Consider the following 20,887-nt stretch of genomic DNA (forward strand, 5'->3'; position numbering starts at 1 on the left):
CAGACATGGACATCTAGCAGCAGCTGGAAGCCTTCCAAGACACCTCCCACGGAGCAGGCACCCTGCTAGATACTGCACGGGCAGCTGCCCAGCAGCTTTTGGAATGGGATCCCTCCCCAGGAGCACCAGAGGACACCCCGGACCATCAGGCCCTCCTGCTCCACCCCACCGGGTGCCCCGCTGGCTCTGGAGCTACCCCTCCCACACTGAGTGGTGGCAGTACCTGGTCATGGGGGAACAGGATGATGACCAGTGGCTGCAGAACTTCTGCATGAGCCGGCAGACCTTTATGGAGCTCTGCCAGTGGCTCACCCCCACCTTGAGGCACCAGGACATCCGGATGCAGCACGCTCCCACCATTGATAAGAGGATCGCAATAGCTGTCTGGAAGCTGGCCACTCCAGACAGCTACCACTCCGTGGGCCAGCAGTTTGGCGTTGGCAAGGCCACAGTCGGGGCTGTTGTGATGGAGGTAAGGAGGCCTGGGACTGAACCCCCACTGGGGAGGGGGACCTGGGGAGGGGGCCCAGGTGTGGGTCCTGGGGAGGGCCCAGGTGTGGGGGCACCCTCTGCATACCCTCACAGGCACCCATGTCCCCTCCCCGCAGGTGGTGTGTGCACTCAATGCCCTGCTGCTGCAGAGGGTCATCCGACTTGGGGACCTGGACGTAGCCGTCGTGGGATTCACTGCCATGGGATTCCCCAACTGCTTTTGGGCCCTCGATGGGACTCACATCCCCATCCGCGCCCCAGACCACAATGGAGGGTGCTATAGCAACAGGAAGGGCTATCACTCTGTGGTTCTGCAGGCCATGGTGGACAGCCATGGCCTCTTCCATGATGCATATGCAGGCTGGCCTGGCTGTACCCATGGAGCTCACATGTGCTGTAATTCAGGACTATGCCACCGACTGGAGGTGGGGACCTACATCCCCCAGAGGGAGATCCCTCTGGGGGATACCACCGTACCCCTCTGCCTTGTGGCGGATGCGGCCTACCCCTTCCAGGCCTGGCTTATGCGGCCCTATACAGGCCACCTCAATGCCAGCCAGGAGCGCTACAACGCATGACTCAACCACGCCCACCAAGTGGTCAAGCAGGTCTTCAGGCACCTGAAGGGCTGGTGGCGTTGCCTCCTGACCCACCTGGACCTGAGGCCCACAAACATCCCCCAGGTTGTGGGTGCCTGCTGCACACTCCACAACCTGGTGGAAAGCAAGGGGGAGGCCTTTGTGCAGGGCTGGACAATGGAGGCTGGAACAGGCTACCCTCAGCCAGCCGCTGCACCTAGCCACCAGGCCCACCAGGACGGGGTCCAGGTCCAGGAGGCCCTGTGGGAGTACTTTGACCAGGGGGCCTAGTGAGCACCACCCAGGCCACCCCGGCGGGTCCCCTGCACACTGCCCCAGCACCCACACCCCGCCCTCACCAAAAGCACACAGGACAGAGGTTTTTGAAAAATAAAACTGCCTCATTATTTAAATAACCAAAAACCTTGCCTCTGTTGTGCATATAAAACTAACAGCACCATGGAAAATAACTATATACTGGTGGGGACAACTATAATAAACTATATATAGGGGGGGTCAACTATAAATAACTATATACAGTGCAGGGACAACTATATACACGGAGGAGATGTGGGCAGGCCAGAGATGGGCCCATCATTCCGGGGCGGAGGTGGAAGGGTGCGACCCCCTCTGTGTTCGGGTGGCCGCCCGCTCCCCCCCCTCAGCCAGGGTCCCCAGCGAGGCCAGCTGCGGGCCGGGAGGATGGGGAGGTATGGCTGAGGCAAGTCCTCAGCCCGGTCTTCGGCCCCAGTGGGCACATGCCATGCAGAGCTTGTGGGTGGGGCGGCAGGCGGGACATCAGATGGGGCAGCAGGCGGGACATCAGATGGGGCAGCAGGTGGGACATCAGGCAGGGCGGCAGGCGGGATATCAGGTGCGGCGGCAGGCAGAACATCAGGCAGGGTGGCACGAGGGCAGCACGGAGGACATCAGGGCAGGGGCAGCTGGGCCACCAGCTCCTCAAATGTGGCAGCCACCTGGTTAAAGGTGGCCATAAAGTCCCGCCAGGCCTCCCGGCGCCAGGCGGCCTCCCACTCCTCGAAGTGGAGTCTCCACTCCATGATGTCCACCTGGCTCCAGAAGACAGCAGCCATCTCAGGGTCATGCGTGGTGTGCCTCTGGCTCCAGCAGGGGTGGGCCCATCCTGGTGCAGGCGGTGACCCCGGGAGGTGGTGATCTGGAGGTCTTAGGAGACTGTCTGGGACCATGGATGGTGAAGCTGCAGAAACGGGGAGGGAGGCCGTGAGTATCCAGCCCTGACCCGTGGCCCATTCCCCCAAGGGCATCTGGTCCCCACCCCCATTGGTGCATGCAATGACCCTGTGGGTGGCCCCTTCCAGTGGTCTGCCTCCCCACCTCCCATCAGGGGTGGGACATGGTGCTGTCTGTGGGTGATGGTGCTGATGGGCATTGGTGTCTGTGGCACCGTCCCTGGGCCACGGTCTTCCCAGGCCATAGCAGGCTGGGGTCTTCTGGGGATGTAGGGGGACCCTGGTCAAGTGGTGTCCCCGCCCCATGCCCTGGGAGTCTGTGCCCTGTGGGGTACATACCCGACAGTCCACTGCCATGGTCAGGGGAGGCCCGTCTGGTGGATGCCTAGCTGGAACTATGGGAAGGGATTTCCAGCATGCGCTCCCCCTCCTCATTGGACCTATCCATGACTGGGGTGGAGGGTCCTGGCTCTGGCCCTGGCCCTGGGGGTGCAGGGCTGACCTCTGGACCTGACCCTGGCTCTGAGGCCTGCTGGGGCTTGTCATCCATGGTGTTAAGGGTGGCTGGGGAGTGGAGGAGGTGTGCCGAGGGCCCAGGATAGCCCTGAGCTCCCGGTAATAGGGGCAAGCAGTGGGGGCAGCCCCAGACCAGCTGGCCGAGTCCCAGGCCTGGGCTTAACCCCGCCGCAACTCCTTGACCTTACTCCTGACATGGTCAGGAGTGCGGACAGGGTGACCCCGGGTGGCCAGGCCCTTGGCCAGCCGGGAAAGCACTTCTGCATTCTGCTGCTTGCTCCCCATTATGTGGAACACCTCCTCCTCACCCCAGAGCCTCAGCAGGTCACAGAGCTGAGAGTCGATCCAGGAGGGGCCCCTGAGCTTCGTACCCCGCCAGCTGGAGGCCTGGGAGCCCTAGGATGGCCCAGTGAGGGGAGCTCCGGGGGCCCTCAGGGGGCTGGCTTGCTGCCATGGTCTCCCTCTGGGCCGTGCAGGGGCACCTCGTGGCACGGCTGCTGCCTGCATGGTGTCAGCTTCCTGCTACGGGGTTTCTGGGTCCATGCAGCTTTAAGAACCACTGGGCGCAGAGATCATAGAGCCCCGCAGGGGCTGGACAGCACGTCTCCACTTAACAGCTGATTGCCGCCATGGCGGACCTCGCGATTTCAAAGTAGCGCGACGCAGAACGTCTACGCATGTCCTACGTCTATGTTGGACATCGACATAGGGTGCTATTCCCATCTTCTGATAGGAATAGTGATTTCAACGTCTTGCCATCAACTTCGATTTCAACTTCGAAGTAGCGTGTGCCGTGTGTAGACGCTGCACACACTGTTTCGAAGTTGGGCTTGCTACTTTGATGTTGCATTCTAGTGTAGACACATCTCTTATGTCTTGTCTTATTGGTCTCTTTCTCAGGGTCTGGTTCAATTTCTACTTGAGTCACTGGAAATCATTTCTCTTTACTTCACAGGGCACTGGATCGGTGTTTCTTTTATCCTGTATATATATTTTCCTCGTTTAAATGAAGCTGTGTATAACAAAAAGATGGATGAGTGCATGAACCAACCACGTATGCAGATGATCTGTCTAGTTATTGAAAAAAAGATATTTGTTCAATTCACAAACAAAAGGAGACAGGATTTGCACCTGCTTACACCTGTAGAGCAGGGCTGACCCAAGTGTGGGAATTTATTTTTGAGAGAAGACAAGCAGTGCTACTGCTCTATAGTCCAAGGAGTCCTGCTAGGGAAAAGCAATCTTAACTTCTGGCAAGCTAATCAAGGCTGTCCTGGAGTAATAGCCAAGAAATTCAGACTGTGTCCTTCTCTCTGAATTGTACTGTCCAGCTCCATGCCCCTTTGACAGGAGGAGTGTTGCCCATGGTGTGGTACTGGTTACAAGATTTTATTCTACAATACCAGGAAATTACTTTAGGAGAATAAATGAGGATTGTGATGCTATATTCTGACTATGATATATTGTATGGGAGTGAATTCAAGATAAAAGTTTGCGTATTGTCATTAAAGGGGCTGTGCAAAACCATTGGGCTTAATTTCAGCACTTTAGCAGATGTATATATTGTGAGGGAACAAATTTCATGACTAGAGAATTAATCATTACTCAGCATTCGGGCATGATTTTGTGTGCCCCAACTTTAAAAATAATCCCACAGTGCTGTCTGCCATCTTCCTTCTCCCTGGCTCCTTTGAAGTTCCCTTCAGTCTAGCTTCTGGTATCTTTCCCTCCCCAAAACAGAACGTACCAAAGCCAAAAAGCATGTTCCTGATTTAAGTCTAAAAGGGCTTTTTCAGAATCCTCTCTCACCTCTGAATGGCTGAGCACCCACATTTCTTATGGTATGCCTACACAAGGGCTGTAAAGCAATTTAAAATGTTAATCACAATTAATCACGCAATTAAACTTTGTTTCTAAATATCCTCCCTCTAGGCTTTGGTAACTGATTTCTGAGTATTCCCCTCTTGGCTTTCCAACTACTCTTTCTGTTTCCCTTTCAGTGGTTCTTTTTCCCCCTTTCTCTCTGCAGCATTCCTTAGGGTCTTGTTCCCCCTTCCTTTCTCAACAACATAATAATTTTCCTTAATCTCCACCAATCAGACCATTCTCTCTTTTGATCATATCTATCTCACTACTTCCCCTTTGTTACCTAAATCAAAGTTAAGATTCTTGTCCTTGCCTTCAAGGTATTGTACAACATTGTTCTCTGCTGCAATCCCAATTGCTTATTACACCTCCTTCTCTCTGCATACAATGCCGGCTTCTCTGTTCTTTTTATTTCCTTGTTCCCCTGTTGTTTTCCTGTCTTCTTCCATACTGTGCCCTGTGTCACACTCCCACTCCTTTTCATTCAAATCCTGTCTGAAAGATCACTTATTTTGCAAGGCTCTGCACAGACCACAATTCATGTACACACAATCCCCTGTTCATAAAATTAAATGAAAAAGTAAATTAAACCCATTCTGGGACAGCACCACCCTCTGGATCACCTCAGAGCTCATGAACATTTTATATGATTGGCTTCCTGGGGCTTGGATCATATCCCTTTCAATGCACCTAGCATACTATCATGGCTCAATACAGACAAATATAATTAGTAACTGATAATATATGATCAGGTGGGATTTGACCTTTAGCACATAAAAAATTAGGAACAAAGAAAAGGCCATACAGTCCATTCATAGTTTATATTTAGATCATCTTGCTCCACTTTGGCATCATCTTTCATCCTTTTTCCATGGCAACAATTATAAGCTCAAATTCTGCTTTCCATTGCATGAGTGTACTTGGATTTTTCCTGATTTACACCTGTTCAGTGGAGAGTAGAATTTTCCTCAGACATAGACGTCTCTTGAACTCATATCTTTGGTTCATGCATTAGCCACACTCATTTATACAACATGATCAATATCACTCATCAGACTTAACAGAAGACGTGAAATTTAATTATATTTTCTGATTATGCATTACACAAACCTATTGAAAAAACTCAAATGAATAAAAGGTCCATATTTTACTATAATTTGCTTCTTTTTTTATTTTACATTTTTCTCCTAGGAAATTTCTATGAGATTATTTCCCTCAAATGTTGTTTACAAAGTAGTCTAATGGTATGCTTATGAGCTATACTGATGCATTTTACCTAGGGAGGCTTTGGAATCCTTATCATTGGAACATTCTAAGGATAGATTAAACAAACTCTTGTCAGGTATGATTTAGGCATAGCTATCCTGCTTCAGCCTGTGGGTATGAAATAGATGACATCATCAGGTCACTTCCAGCCCTACTTTTCTATGATTCATTTATTTATTAGAAGAAACACATTTTACATTAGCTTTCCCACATCTCTGATTTCATTATAATTTATTTAAAAGCCATTGAAACATATTCCTTATAGCAATGCTGAAAACATTTCAACCAGATGTATTTTGCATATGATAATCTGGCCATGGTACGCTAATACTTTAAAATTCTAAATAAGTTTTTATGCATAAGATGCTAGCTGTTATAAACTCCCAGAGAGGAAGATCAGAATATTGAATTTTGGCAAAATAATGTCCAACACCTAAAGTTTATTAGGATAAATAAAGTTCAGTGTAAACGTAGTTTTTTTCTAACATGAAGAAAGGGTACACTTGAGAACTGCTAATCCTTCACAGTCCACTTCACTATCAAGGGCCACTTCTACACATGCTACTTGTTCCAAAAGTGTCATACTAATGAATGGCCCAGAAAATGCTAATGAGGTGCCAAAAATTTACATCTGTGCCTCATTAGCATTTTCTGCGCCGTTCATTAGCATGCCGCTTTCAGAACAAGTGGCATATGTAGGAACGGTCAAAGTGAAACATGTACATTGATATTTGCCATATCAGATAGGTAAAACTGATACCAAATGACAATAAAACATTCTCTATCATTATAAAATGAAGATGAACTATTCTAATTAGTCATAGGAAGTTGACTGACTTAGCTAAGAATAGCTTCCTACCTGCAATGTATTTTATGCATTAATTTTTCATACTTCATTACTACAAGGTTTCCCTCACAAAGAGAAAATCTTTAGCTGTGCTAGTTCACGTCTCCCTTTCCTAAGAGCCCACAGGAGATCCAACCTTTCCTCCCCTTGACATCATGAGAAGCAGTTAGCTTCTTGGATCGGGGACAACTGCTGTTCTGAGGTCTGACCTTCTCCTCTTTGTAGCACCCCCCCCAAGTCTTTCAGCAGGTTGTAGTGGACTTTAGCTCAGCTCTGCATCTGCATACACCATTCTTCTCAAAATGAGCACCGTGAAAATCATGATGGGGACTTTGGGGTGCAACATGGACTGTGGAACTGTTTGTAGGGCTGAAGAATGAAATCAACTTTTTATTTAATTATTTGTACCAACATGACACACTGTACCTGCAATGAAATTGCTGTAATGAAACCACCTTTTACTATTGATGTAATTGTCTACCAATGTGATGCTATGTACGTTCATGAATTATGAACCAATTTTTATGCATGGGATTTGACAAATGGACCAGTGTTAAACATTTTTGGATAAATTTGTCAGTAACTTGTTAAGACTTGCCTTCAGAAAATCTTTTATTGTAACCCCAGGTTAAACTGTTAATACTTTGTAACTAAAGTGACCCCATATTGTTACTGAAATCTGATTTTGAACTTTGAAAGGCAATTCTGGGCCTTTTACTAGGGTGGCCATATTGTCAAAGCCATCATTATGGTAGTGTATAGGTTTATTGCCAGACATAGTAAATACATCAATGCAATAATTTTACCATAGTAGTTATACAAAATATTTAGAGAAGACTCTTTTCTGATTTTTGGAACCTATATGTGGGTAGGATGCAGCGTGGTTTGAGATCATCAACTTTATCACAACGTTGCTGGTTTCACACATGATGCCACCTTTCAGAAATGTAGTTGTTTGCAACGGCAGGATCCAAAATGCACACATTAATGAGGATTTTAATTATAAAATCATGTACGATTTATAAAGTATGAAATATTGGTCAAACTATGAAATCACAGAAACCATCACAAGGTCTTATTTCATGTATGGACAAAACAACTTCTAAAAAGACTCCAAGACCATTTCTGTAGAATGTAGCTTTTTTGATTCTCCTTACACTTACTTTCATGCAGATCTGTTGATTTTAACTGTATTGTTCCTGATTTACATAAGTGTAAAATCAGAATGGCTACATTTACACTACAGCAATCTTTCGAAAGAAGTCCTTCCAGAAGATCTCTCCCAAAAGAACCTCTTTTAAAAGAGTGCGTCCACATACAAGAAAGAGGATCAAATGAGTGATCTGCTCTTTCGAAAGAGAGCATCCACACAGCCCCACGCTCTGTCAAAAGAATGGGCCAGACATCAAAAAAATCAGGCTCTGTGAGGATAGGCCTTTCAAAAGAAAGGTCCCACATACTGTCTAAACACATTTTCTTTTGAAAGAAGCTTTTGAAAGAAGGCACTCTTCCTGATATGGGAGCGGAAGAGGGCTTTCGAAAGAGTGTTGAGTTCTTTTATTTAATTCCAAAAGAATGCTTTTTGCATGTAGACACTCTGCTGGATCTCTCAAAAGAGTCCCTTCTCCCGAAAATATCTTGAAAGAATTTGTTAGGGCAGATGTGGCCAATCAGGTCCCATATGTCTTGAGTGTCCTCACTACTCACGTTTGATAACTGCCACTTTATGATATCCAGTTTCAAAACTCACTCTTCAACAAGTATCAAAGGAGTAGCTGTGTTAGTCTGTATCTGCAAAAACGAGAAGTCCTGTGGCACCTTATAGGCCATTAGATTTATTGGAGCGTAAGCTTTTGTGGGCAAAGACCCACTGCATCAGATACACTCTTCAAGAGTAACCAGAATTCACTATGTGAAATTCAAGCACATATCTGAATGGAATAGGTGTGGTGCTAATCTCCTAATATTACCACATTCTCTGTTGTTGTAAATTACCTAGCGGGTAAAGTAAGAGTAGAGAGAAGAGTGAGCAGAAAGGAAGGTTGAGTTTATGACTGTGGCAATGTACTGAGTCACGATATGTGTTGACCCTGGCCCTGGCTCTTGGCGACTTTTAGCAAGTCACTTAACCCCAGATCCTCAAAGATATTTAGGCAACTAAATCCCATTGATTTCAATGGCAGTTAGGCACCTAAATATCTTTGAGTGTTTGGGCCTTAGCTGCTGATCCAGAAAAGCATTAAGTGTATGGTTAACTAAACAGGACCACTCGTAGTTTGGACCCACTCACATACATCAAGCTAAACATGTCCCTAAGTGTTTTTGCAGGATCAAGATCTTAATTTTCTTGTGCCTCCCTCCTTGAGCTGTAAATGAAGGATTATTTTTCCTATATCACAAAGATGCTGTGAGGCTAAATTCATGAATGTATCAGAGGGGTAGCTGTGTTAGTCTGTAACTTGAGATACAGACTAAGAGCTACTAAAATGATAATTGCTATAGAAAACCTGATAAATAATATAATTGTATTTGTCTTGTCTCTTCCAGGGTGGTCAGAAGGAAGGGCCTGATTTTAAGTCTAGTTTTACCTCCAGACTTTTACTTCCTCACTTTCTTTGTCAGTGCTTTAACCCCTTCCTGACCTCCGGTGTTCAAAATAAGTTAGCTCAGACCAACCACAGTTTTGTGCCTGAGTTCAAATGTTACAATGGGTTAAGCATACTATAAAGTCAGCACACACAATTTCATCTGTTATAATTAGAGCTGTTTCAAAAATTTTAGCTGAAACTTTATCAAAAAACACAGATTCTGATGACCAAAACATTGTGAATGTCTGTGAAATTCACCAAATTGTTTCTGATGAAAAGAGTTAAAACATTCAAAAAAATTGCTTTTTGACATCTTTCACAATTAAACTTTTTCAATACAAATATTGTTCTTTTAAAAAGTACTTCACTTTTATTTTTAAAAATCTGAAGTAAAAATACACTCAGATTAAATTAGGTGTTTCCTTATGGACTGATCAAGTTGTTTACCTTACCGCGAACATTTTTTTCAACTTTTTGGTTCACTAAAATATATGGGTTTTTTTTAATTTTGGATTGACCTGAAACAATTTTTGTTAGTGACTGTGAACCAAAAAAATCAGTTATTCACATATTTCTAATTACACACATCGCTGACCTCTCAAAATTATGCACATTCATACTGGATAATTTAAAAATTAACCACTCCACTTCTTCAAATATACTCACAGGTCATACTCCCATTCTGAAAGAAATAAGAATAAACCATGTTTAGAGACTCTAGACCAAGATGCATTTGAGAGATGTTGTTCAAAAACATGTCAGAGTGTCTGAATGTCTAAAGTTAAATCCTCTGATTTATTCCGAATGCCATATGGAACGCCTTATCTAATTACCCCCCCAACATTCCAAAGAGCTTTTTCTTCTGTCAGAAGATCACACACATGAGATATCAGTTGGATCAGTTGAAGTTTTACCATATTTATCATGGCAAGCAAAAGAAAAAAGCTTCTAACAGAAATTAGTCATAACACTAAAAACAGAGAGTACTATTATTATACCTTTTAGGCACAGTAAGTTTAAATTGCCACATCATAATAAATTGCAGAAACTGGATAGACCAGTGCTCAAATTCACCAAGCTCTAGCAGAACAAAAAAGCAGTCATGTAGCACTTTAAAGACTAACAACATAATTTATTAGGTGATGAGCTTTCATGGGACAGACCCAGATCTGAAGAAGCAGGTCTGTCCCATGAAAGCTCACCACCGAGTAAATTATTTTCCTAACCTTTAAAGTGTTCCATGACTCCTTTTTTGTTTTGATAGAATACAGACTAACATGGCTATGTCTCTCTTATTAAGGTATAGCAGGGGCACCTGGGCAAAGAAGATATGAGTTTAGTACAAGTTACTTTTCTCTTTCGTTTCTTTGAGCAAATCGTAATGTAGGATAGACACAAGAACCCTCAGACATGATTGTAGAGTGGTGTTTTACTTCTAAATAGCCATGCTAAACATTTAGGCTTCATCTACACTAGCAAGATCTTTTGAGAGACTTTTCAAAAGAAAAGGCATCTTTCAAAAGATCCAGCGGAGTGTCTACACACAAAAAGCATTCTTTCGGAAGTAAATTGAAAGAATGTGGCACTCCTCTCAAAATCACTCTTCCTTTCCTGTTTCAGGAGGAGCGTCCCCTTTCAAAAGCTTCTTTCAGAAGAAAACATATGTAGATGCTCCACAGGCCCTTTCATTCAATACAGCAGTCTTCATGAAGCCTGATCTTTCTATCCCTGGTCCATTCTTTCCAAAGACCAGAGGCTGTGTGGATGCTCTCTTTCGAAAGAGCAGATCACTCTTTTGAGCTGCTATTTTGTGTGTGGACACACTTTTTCAAAAGAGGTTCTTTCAGAAGAGATCTTCCAGAAGGGCTTCTTTTGAAAGATCTCTGTAGTGTAGATGTAGCCTTATTGAAGACAAAAAAGACAGGAAGTCATGCATACCTGAAGTAGAAGAATATTCAGTTGGTGCCTCATATTTAATAGTGAAGAGTTCTTATGTCACAATTATTTCTTTAATAATGACAAGACCCGTAATGGCTTATAGCAGCATCTCCCAAGCTTTTCAGCATCATAACCCCCTTTTTGATTTTAGAGAAACCGTCATGTTTCCCTACCTCTTCTTTACCATCATCCAATCCCCCTTTAACAAACAATTCAATTTGTAATGAAAAATAAACACAAAAACTTGATATAAAATGTTATTTAAAATTAATAATAAGTACAAATAGTTTTTCTTGGCCCCTTATGGGTGCCTGCTGCAGCCCCAGCTGGCCAGCTGCCTGAACCCCATGCCAGCTGCCAGAGCTGCTCATTCTCCTGACCCCTGAGCTGCCAGGGCTGCCTGTCCAAGCTAGCTGAGCCCTACCCTGCCAGGACCAGCCACCTGCCTGCCAGCCGCTGGGGCCAATCGCCCACCTGCCAGCTTCCCCTGCCACCCACCCCAGCCATGGGTCAGCCACCGAGCTGCCCACCCAAGCCCCATGCTTCTGGGGACAGCCACCCACCCACCAGCCTGAGCCACCCAAGCCCCATGCTGCCAGGGCCAGCTGCCCAAGCCCCACACTGCCAGGGCCAGCCACCCACTCACCAGCCCATTTCGCCCGAGCTCCCTCAGTCCTACGATGCTGGGGCCACTCACCCAAGCCCCATGTGCCCTGCATGTTGCCCACCTGAGCCATCTCTCAAGCCCCCCCTGAACCCCTCCTCTACCCCAAAGCCAGGTACCACTAGCCCCACATCTAACGCCATCCTCCTCTTCCTCCTTCCCCTCCCGTCCCCAACCCACACTCATTCACCTTTACAGCAGGCAGCTAGATCCATGTGGGTCTTCACCAACTGCGTACTTTTTATAGTGGCTGTGATGGGTCACCCATGTAAAATGGCAGGGGCTGAGAGCTGGAAGCAAAGGCCAGCTTTGTCTTTGGGTGCGGGGAATGATGGGGAGCTGGCTAGGTCACCTCATGCCCCCTGGAATTTGTTCACATCCCCCATTTTGGGAAACCATGACTTGTAGCTTATGGCAATTGGTTGTTTTAGTGCATTCTGTACAAGCTAACTAAGTTAAACATTGCTTCGGCTCTGGGGATAGCTTTAGCATGTGCAATTACTTTCCAAAAAATATTGCATTCAAACATCAAAGTAAACTATTCTTCTCTGACAGTTTTTTCATTTGCTTCTTTTTCTTTACTCTGCGTAAGCTTGTGTCCCTTGTTGGATTGCAGATAGTCAGTGGATTATAATGATTTTAACTGAAGGGGTTTTGTTGTTGGGCTGATTTGTCTGTTGATTTTTACTATCCTATATAAATTATAGAAGCATAATCCATTATCTGTATAGTATTTGGCATAACACCTCTCAGCATATAGAGTGCAAGAAACACATAGTTACTGAGAGCACTAATGTCACATATTTAGTTTTTTCCCCACAACTTTCCTCTCCACTAAATTTATAGTATGAGCTTCAATTTTCAATGCTATTCTCACCTACCTTCATGTTAAGCAGATTCTGAATATATTATAACTTAATAATATGTTGTGTCTAGTAATATGAGACAGCATTTTTAATACTTATGTTACTGTTCAGAATTTTAATATCATCAGCACTCTTGATCAATTCAGTTTGCTTTTGTAATATCCTTAGTGAATTCTGTGAGATGGCTCATACCAGCTTATTGCAACCTACTTGTATCGCTACAGTGGAATGTATTACAAGTTCAAAAGGTAATGATACCCAAAGATTTTAAAAAGCCCATGAAATTCCTTTACATAGTGGAATTACTATATTTTGCAAGTGATGTAAACATTCAATATTCATTTTACATTGATTTAACTTGCATTGAAGTAACAGACTATGACTCTTTATCTGTGAAATACAATCGAAGTAGAACTAGGAAGGCTTTAGAATGGTTTGCCTCTGTGGGAGAGAGGAAGAGAACCTTTTCATTTGTTCACAAAGCCCAACATGAGACACTAGTCAACCTTCAACATATTTGGGTGCTGGGAAAAAGAATGAATCATCTCATCTATTAATAGATGAGGCTGAATGTGATCTATCCAGAAATGTAAATGTATAGATTTATTTTAACTTGCATTACTGGCAACCCAAAAAAAAAAAAACACATTATATGCGATCTCATTTGCTCAGATCTGCAATAATTATAAAATCTCTGCCATCCTTACTGAAATTGAACACTGTTTTAATCATACAAGTGGGGGGTGGTGTTGTGGCAATCGCCCCTGCTGGCCCCCCAAGCACAAGGTCCAGGGCAAATCCCCACTGCAGGCCCTACCCCTGTTAGCCGGTGGCCGGGTAATGTGCGGTGAGGTACTCCCCTGGGTCCTAAACAACCCAGTTTTTTACTGTTAGAGCAGGGAGCTCCTAGCACTCTCACCTATGGCCAGGCTGTGGTAACCAAACGGTTAAAGTTATTTTTATTGTGCCGGCTGTGTTGCAGTGACAAAGGGGTAACAGCAGTCAGGCTTAGATCTTAACTAGTTACAAGTTTATTAAGCTACAGTTATAAGTGTGTGGTTACAAAAGGCTATTGTCTACTTCTTATATGCTAGCAAAGTACAGGTGTTAACAAGTTACGTTACAATCCAATACAAAGATATCTGTTACCATCTAACACAATGATATCTTGATACAATGACATCTAGTTACAGAGCTCTAATTCTTTAACTGTGCACAAAAAGAAAGGAGACCTTGCATGGGTATATCTCACCCTCTCTGCATCTCTCGATACCAGCGTAGCCAAGCCGGATCAGTCACTCAATTCCACGGAAAGACGGATACGAGGTTGGGCATTCCCAGCTGTGGACCTCGGGAGGCAATCACCTGACCCGACCAGCAGGTAGTTGGTGGAATGCACTCAGAGTTAGAGTTCTGCTGGGCCCACCTTTTATACCCCTTTTAGGTTACGTATTCTCTTTCTTATCTATGGTGCCAGATTGTACTGGTCTGTCTTTTGTGACGCCAGTTTGTTACAAGGGCAATTCTTACTTAATTTGCACTTGTAAGACAGGAGATAAGCAATTTAGGAGTACAGGACATTCTTTTTGTGTGGGCGGGGACTTTCTCTTCTGGGATAGCTGTGTGGTCATCATATCCATCAATGCCAGCTGGGGTGATTTCCTGAGGTTCCCCCCTCCTTGTTGACAATTTGGCCTGTTAGCCTTTTATCTGTACTTTCTGTTTCTCAGGGTCATGATGAGCTAGCACATCTGGGCCTTAATGAAAGGCATCAAAGACTGTGCTGTCAGCAGCCGTTTCCGTGCCCTGTGTGCTTCTCAGTGGTGGGGTGCAGTGAGCAAGCTGGCTTGTAAGGGGGAGACTTTGTCTGGCTACAACCCCCACGCCACCTTTGCCCCACCCTCTGCTCTGCCCTTTCTCACAAGCTCCACCCCTGCTCTGCTTCTCCCCATCTCAACCATTCCTCCCCCTCCTCAGCTACTTTGCCGAAGCCCCCCTCCCCCAAACAAGATGGTGGTTTACCTGCGGACCTGGTGTAGGGCAGCAGCTAGGGCCACTTCCCCCTCCTCTCTCACACTTATCACAATGGCAGAAGCTGGAACAGCTCTGTAGTCTGTTCCACCCCAATGCACTGCCCTCTTCCAGGCCACTGTTTGAACTGTCAGGCATAGATTTCTTCTATATTTCTAGACCCCATTGCTCCAGTTTAACTCAAGCTTGATGAGATGGTTCTCACTTCTCGATCATCTCATCACATCTGCTATATGTTTGTGAGGACTTCACAGAAGTGGCCAGTTCTTTGGACACAGACTGCAACTTTTCTTACCAGAACTCTAATATAAAGAAGGCAGCTGGTATTGTACTGGATGGTATTCAGCCTTTGAGGAGCTGAAGATGGTGGTTGGGGGTAAAACTGAGTCTGCTAGTGAAAGGAAGGAGTGCATTGATTCAGTGGGTCACCCAGGGAAAAATGTAGCTTGGGCTTTGCACCCACCAGCAACAAATTTTTCACTTTCCCCTACCTAGAGCCTCCAGTCCATCAGAGACCTCCTCAAAGTAACTCCTCTCTCTCCCTCCCAGCCCCTCCTGCCTGCTGCGATCTGCATTTTCACAGGATGCAGAAGGCTCCAAGGAGAGAAAGGAGTGGGAATGGGGTGTGTTTGAGGGGAAGAAGAGGCAGGGTTGGAACGTGAGGGAAGGGGTCAGGTGGGGGCAGGCCCTGGGGTAATGTCCGGGCCCAGAGGAAGCCAGTGCCTATGGGAACAGGATGTCCCCTTCTGTCGGGTGAAAATCAGGGGTTGAAAGTAACTTAAATTTCTTGCAGTTACTGTCCTATTGCAACCTTCCCTTGGGGAGAGGTCAGGGTGAGGGGTTGTGATAGGACAGTACCTGTATGAAATTTAAATGTGAGGCATAGTGTACGGGGCTTAGGACAGGGGGCTAGGTGTGTTGGGGTGGGGGAACAGAGGGCAGGGGGCCAAAGGATGCTGGGGGAACTGAGGGCTGGGGACTGCAGAGGGTGCAGGAGGCAGAGCTGGGGTTAGGAGGCATAGGGAGCTCAGGGCAGGGGGTGGAGGTGCAGGATTCAGGATAGGAGACTGGAGGATGGAGGGACCCGGGGCAAATGGTTATTGATGGGAGGGAGAGATTGGGTCTGGGAGTGTGGCCACCACACTATTTTGCTGCTAGATCCCTGGGGCTGGCTGGGGCAGTGGGGAACATGCTGCCCAGCCGTCTGGGCACTGGTGTGGAAGGGACCATGTCACTCTGCCACCTGAACACTGGGGCTGGCAGGGCTGGACACCTGGGCAGCGGGGACCATGCTGCTCAAGCACTAGACCATGCAGCCAGGGTGCCGGGCAGCATCCAAAGCCCCACCCGCAGCTGGTCAGCATCTTAACAGTGTGCCACACTAGAGCACACTAGCTTACTTTCACTTTTGCGTCACATCCAACCCACTGTTTTTGCTGTTGATTTTGTATCCTGCAACTTTTCCAGCAGCTCCTCAGTCTTTTCGCTGAAAAGATCATTCTCATCTAGCCTGAGCTGGATATCCTGAGCAGGAAGGAAGAATAAAGCCACACATGTCTCTTCATAGGCACCCCAAATGGCAGTGCTTTTGCATTGGTTAAAAGGGCTCTGAGACAATGCTAATCCTCATTTTGTCCCTCCAGACAAAGAATATTTGCCAGTTGCTTTTCTCTTCTCTTTCTCTTCTCTCTGAAAGAACAATGTCATCTTCCGCCACAAGCTGAACAGATAACATGCTATGACTACTTGATAATTGACCACGAAAGCCTGACAATGGGGAAGAAAACACCTTCTGCCCAAAGGAGTCAATTTTTCCTTCTCTCTGCCGATGGCGTGAAAAGAGGTTGTCCAAATCTTTCTACTATTGGCTTCAGCTACTACTAGTGAATTAGGAAGCAGGTGTGTATGAAGGTATGAAAACCCCTTTAGTGGCATTTGATACAATGTGTCAGCTGTTGTACCAATAGGCTGACAATAGGCAGGTTTGAATCACTCTGTTTTTGGAGGTTGGGCAAGCTATCCAGAATAGGAAGGGACCCTGTTCTTAGTGGTAGCACCAAAGATACTGGACACTAAGTGAGATGACTCTTCAAGATGGCAGATTTAAAATGGACACTATGAGCTTCATCAAATCATAAAGCGCTATAGCGTTTGTGATAGACCACAGCCAGCAGACTAGGCTAACCTGGTGAGGGGCAGGTATGCCAACAGTTGGGTCTGTGCCTTTATGTTCCCCAATGACAGGCTTAGCAGGAATCATCCTGCGGCAGCCGGCTAATCCAAAATACCTGGTGTGAATTAAGCTCTTGCAGTCAATTAGGGTCTGCTGAGCCCTTTCAAAAGCTTCCCCTCAAGTAAGGAGGGAGAAGAAGTAAGGGGACAAGCCAGGATGGAGGAAAGGAGTCTGGAGCCTGAAGGAGAGTTTGTGGGAGGAAAGGTTTGTTGCTGCTATCTGGTGAAGGTACTGGGGAAACATCTGGGGAAGTGGCCCAGGGAGAAAGCGGCCGTGCCAAGGGAGACAATCCCTCCAGCAGAGGCTACTTAGTGTCCTGGGGTTGGAACCCAGAATGAATGGGAGGGGACCAGGTTCCCCCCAGACTGCCCCACACACCTCAGGGAGGGGTGCAGCTCCAAAGGGGACCAGACATACAAGTGGGGTCTCCTCTGCTCTTGACTGTGCCAGTGACGAGACTAGCTCAAGAAGCTGTGGCCTGGGTTTCTGGGAAAATAGGAAGCAGAGTAAGGGACATGGCAAGCCTATGAGGCAGCCCTATAACTGCCACAAAGTGCAGGACCCCAAGAGGACCTGCTCAGACCTCCATCACACATCCTAGATCATACTTATCAGGTGGTAAACCAGGGTCATAGCCTATGTCCATCCATGTTCTGGCCTACGACAGGTGCTATCTGTCCATTTCCATCCTCAAACAGCATGTCAGGTACTGTTCTCTGTATCAGTGTTTCAAGTGGATTGGATCCACCAGTTTTTCTAACCCCAGCTCTCTAGTAGATGAAACATCAGGTCTCCATTCATACAGAGAGTAACTGTAAAATTCTATAGGGAGCCCCACATAGGGCCAAAGAGCCAAGAGCTGCCAATATCCCTAACAACTGGAGTGTGGCAAAAATATCCACTGAGGGAGGGTCAAAGAAAGGAACAAACTAGGAACATATTTCACTATCCTCCACCTGAAGTAGCTCCATCTCCAGATCTGGACAAGTATGCACTGTGACCTGAGAGAGGTAAGGTAAAAAAATCCCTTGATGGGTGTGGTGCAGTGATAGCTCCACACATGAAGGTCAGTCTTGTGTTAAGCTGAATGAAGTATAGTTGTAGTCATGGCAATACAGGATATAAGAGACAGAACAACATGGCTCAGGTAATATCCTTTTATTGAACCAATTTTTGTTAAGGTAGCTAACTAACCCTAACCAACAAGGAATGCTCAAGGAGAAAAGATGGATCCAAAAATGTCAGAGCAGTTCACTTCCCTCCAGGAATGTGGCTGACAGGAAAAAGGGAATAAGGGGATTTCGAAACATGTGAGGTCATTTTGAAAAGGATCCCCGTGTAGCTGTGCCGAGCCACAAACGTTCAAAAGCAGCACTTTCAAAGCGCTGCTGCTGAAAATGTCCTAAAGCTAATGAGGCTCTGAATATTCAATTCAGCACTTCATTAGTAATCTTTGAAATGGCCATTTACATGGCCATTCCAAAGTTTTGGCCAAGTGTGACCACAGCCTTAGTCTGCAACATGCCACTTCGTATTGTTTTTGCATATACAGACAAACATGGCTGCTGGCGGGAAAAAGTTCTTTAAAGCACCTCAAGGTAGCGTTGGAGGCATAAATAGGAATATGGAGAGCCAATGGAAGAAGTAAAAACAGTTTTCACTGAAATCTTTGGGAGCATAACGAAAATTCAGAAGGATCTGATTTCCTGTTACGTACTCTAAACATTAGTAGTAGTAGGCATCCTTCAGTCTGCATAGACTATGGATCACGCCCTTTAAAGTTTCAATTGAGGACTTCATTTACAGTGTCTATTGCAACTATGAAGACCCACATGAGAGTGACAGTCCTTGCTGCATCTCTTGCAGATGTGATGGGTGTCTGGCAAGTCCTTATTGTGCTTTCTGTGCGCTCGCTTCTTCTCTGCTAGCTGTCTGATCTTCATCTTACCCTTCTGAAGGCCCTTGTGTGACCCCTGCCTCCATCTGCTGCAGTCGTCTGCTAGTTCTTCCCAGTTGTCCAACTCGATGTCTACCTCTCTGAGGTCTCTCTTGCAGACATCTTTGTAGCGCAACTGGGGGCGTCCGGGAGGTCTTTTGCCAGAGGCTAGCTCACCATACAGGATGTCTTTTGGAATCCTTCCATCATTCATCCTGTGGACGTGGCCAAGCCAGTGGAGTCGACGCTGCCTGAGGAGGGTGTGCATGGTTGGGATTCCAGCTTGCTCGAGGACGGCGGTGTTGGTCACTTTGTCCTTCTATGATATTCCAAGGATGCGCCTGAGGCAGCGCAAGTGGAAGACGTTCAGCCTCTTTTCCTGGCAGGCATACAGGGTCCAAGTCTCGCTGCCATAAAGGAGGGTGCTGAGGATGCAGGCTCTGTAGATTTGCATTTTGGTGTGAGTGTACAACTTGTTGTTATTCCACACTCTCTTGCTGAGTCTGGACAGAGTTGTGGCCGCTTTTCTGATCCTCCTATTTAGCTCAGTGTCCAATGACAAGGTGTCAGTGATGCTGGACCCGAGGTAAACGAACTCGTGGACGACCTCTAACGTATAGTTATCAATGTTGATTGATGGGGATTCAGCAACATCCTGACTGAGTACGTTTGTCTTCTTTAGGCTGATGGTAAGCCCAAAGTCCTTGCACGCTTTGGAGAACCGATCCAGCAGTTTTTGAAGCTGGTCTTCTGTGTGAGACACTTCAGCAGCATCGTCTGCGAACAGCATGTCTCTGATGAGGACTTCTCGCACCTTAGACTTAGCTTTCAGCCTCACAAGGTTAAACAGTTTCCCATCAGATCTTGTGTGCAGCAAGATGCCCTCTGTTGAAGATCCAAAGGCATGCTTCAGGAGGAGTGCGAAGAAGGTCCCGAACAATGTTGGAGCAAGCACGCATCCTTGTTTGACGCTGCTCCTGATTCTGAAAGCATCCGATAATGCGCCGTCATATTGGATGGTTCCTCTCATGTCTTCATGGAAGGACTGGATCATCTTGAGTAACCGTGGAGGACAGCCTATCTTGTGGAGCAGTTTGAACAGACCATCCCTGATGACCAAGTCAAAGGTCTTGGTCAGGTCAATGAAGGCTATGTAGAGTGGCTTCCTCTGCTCCCTGCACTTCTCCTGCAGCTACCTTAGAGAGAAGACCATGTCAATGGTAGATCTCTCTGCGCAGAATCCGCACTGCGATGCGGGGTACACCCTCTCAGCAATCTTCTGGAGTCTGCCAAGGATGACGCGAGCAAACAGTTTACCAGTGACGCTTAGGAGGGAGATTCCACGGTAGTTGTTGCAGTCGCTTCTGTCTCCTTTGTTCTTATACAACGTTACAATGTTAGCGTCACACATATCCTGTGGAACCTCACCCTCTTTCCAGCACAGGCACAGTAGCTCATGTAGGGGTTCCAGGAGTGTGTCCGCGGCACATTTGATTACCTCTGGTGGTATACCATCCTGACCAGGGGCCTTTCCTGCTGCAATGCTGTCGATGGCTCTCTTCAGATCATCCACAGTCAGTTCTTGATCCAGTTCGTCCATTACTGGTAGGGGCTCGACAGCATCGAGGGCTGCGTCAATCACAACGTTCTCACGTGAGTACAGCTCAGAGTAGTGCTCAACCCAGCACTCCATCTGTTTGGCTTTGTCAGCAATGACTTCACCAGATTTGGATTTCAGAGGTGCCATCTTGTTCTGGGTGGGTCCTAATGCCCTCCTCATACCCTCGTACATTCCTCTGAGATTACCAAAGTCAGCACAGGTCTGGATGCTGCTGCATAGCTGGAGCCAGTGGTT

This window comes from Carettochelys insculpta, chromosome 3 (genome assembly GCF_033958435.1).
Source record: "Carettochelys insculpta isolate YL-2023 chromosome 3, ASM3395843v1, whole genome shotgun sequence".
Taxonomy (NCBI): domain Eukaryota; kingdom Metazoa; phylum Chordata; order Testudines; family Carettochelyidae; genus Carettochelys; species Carettochelys insculpta.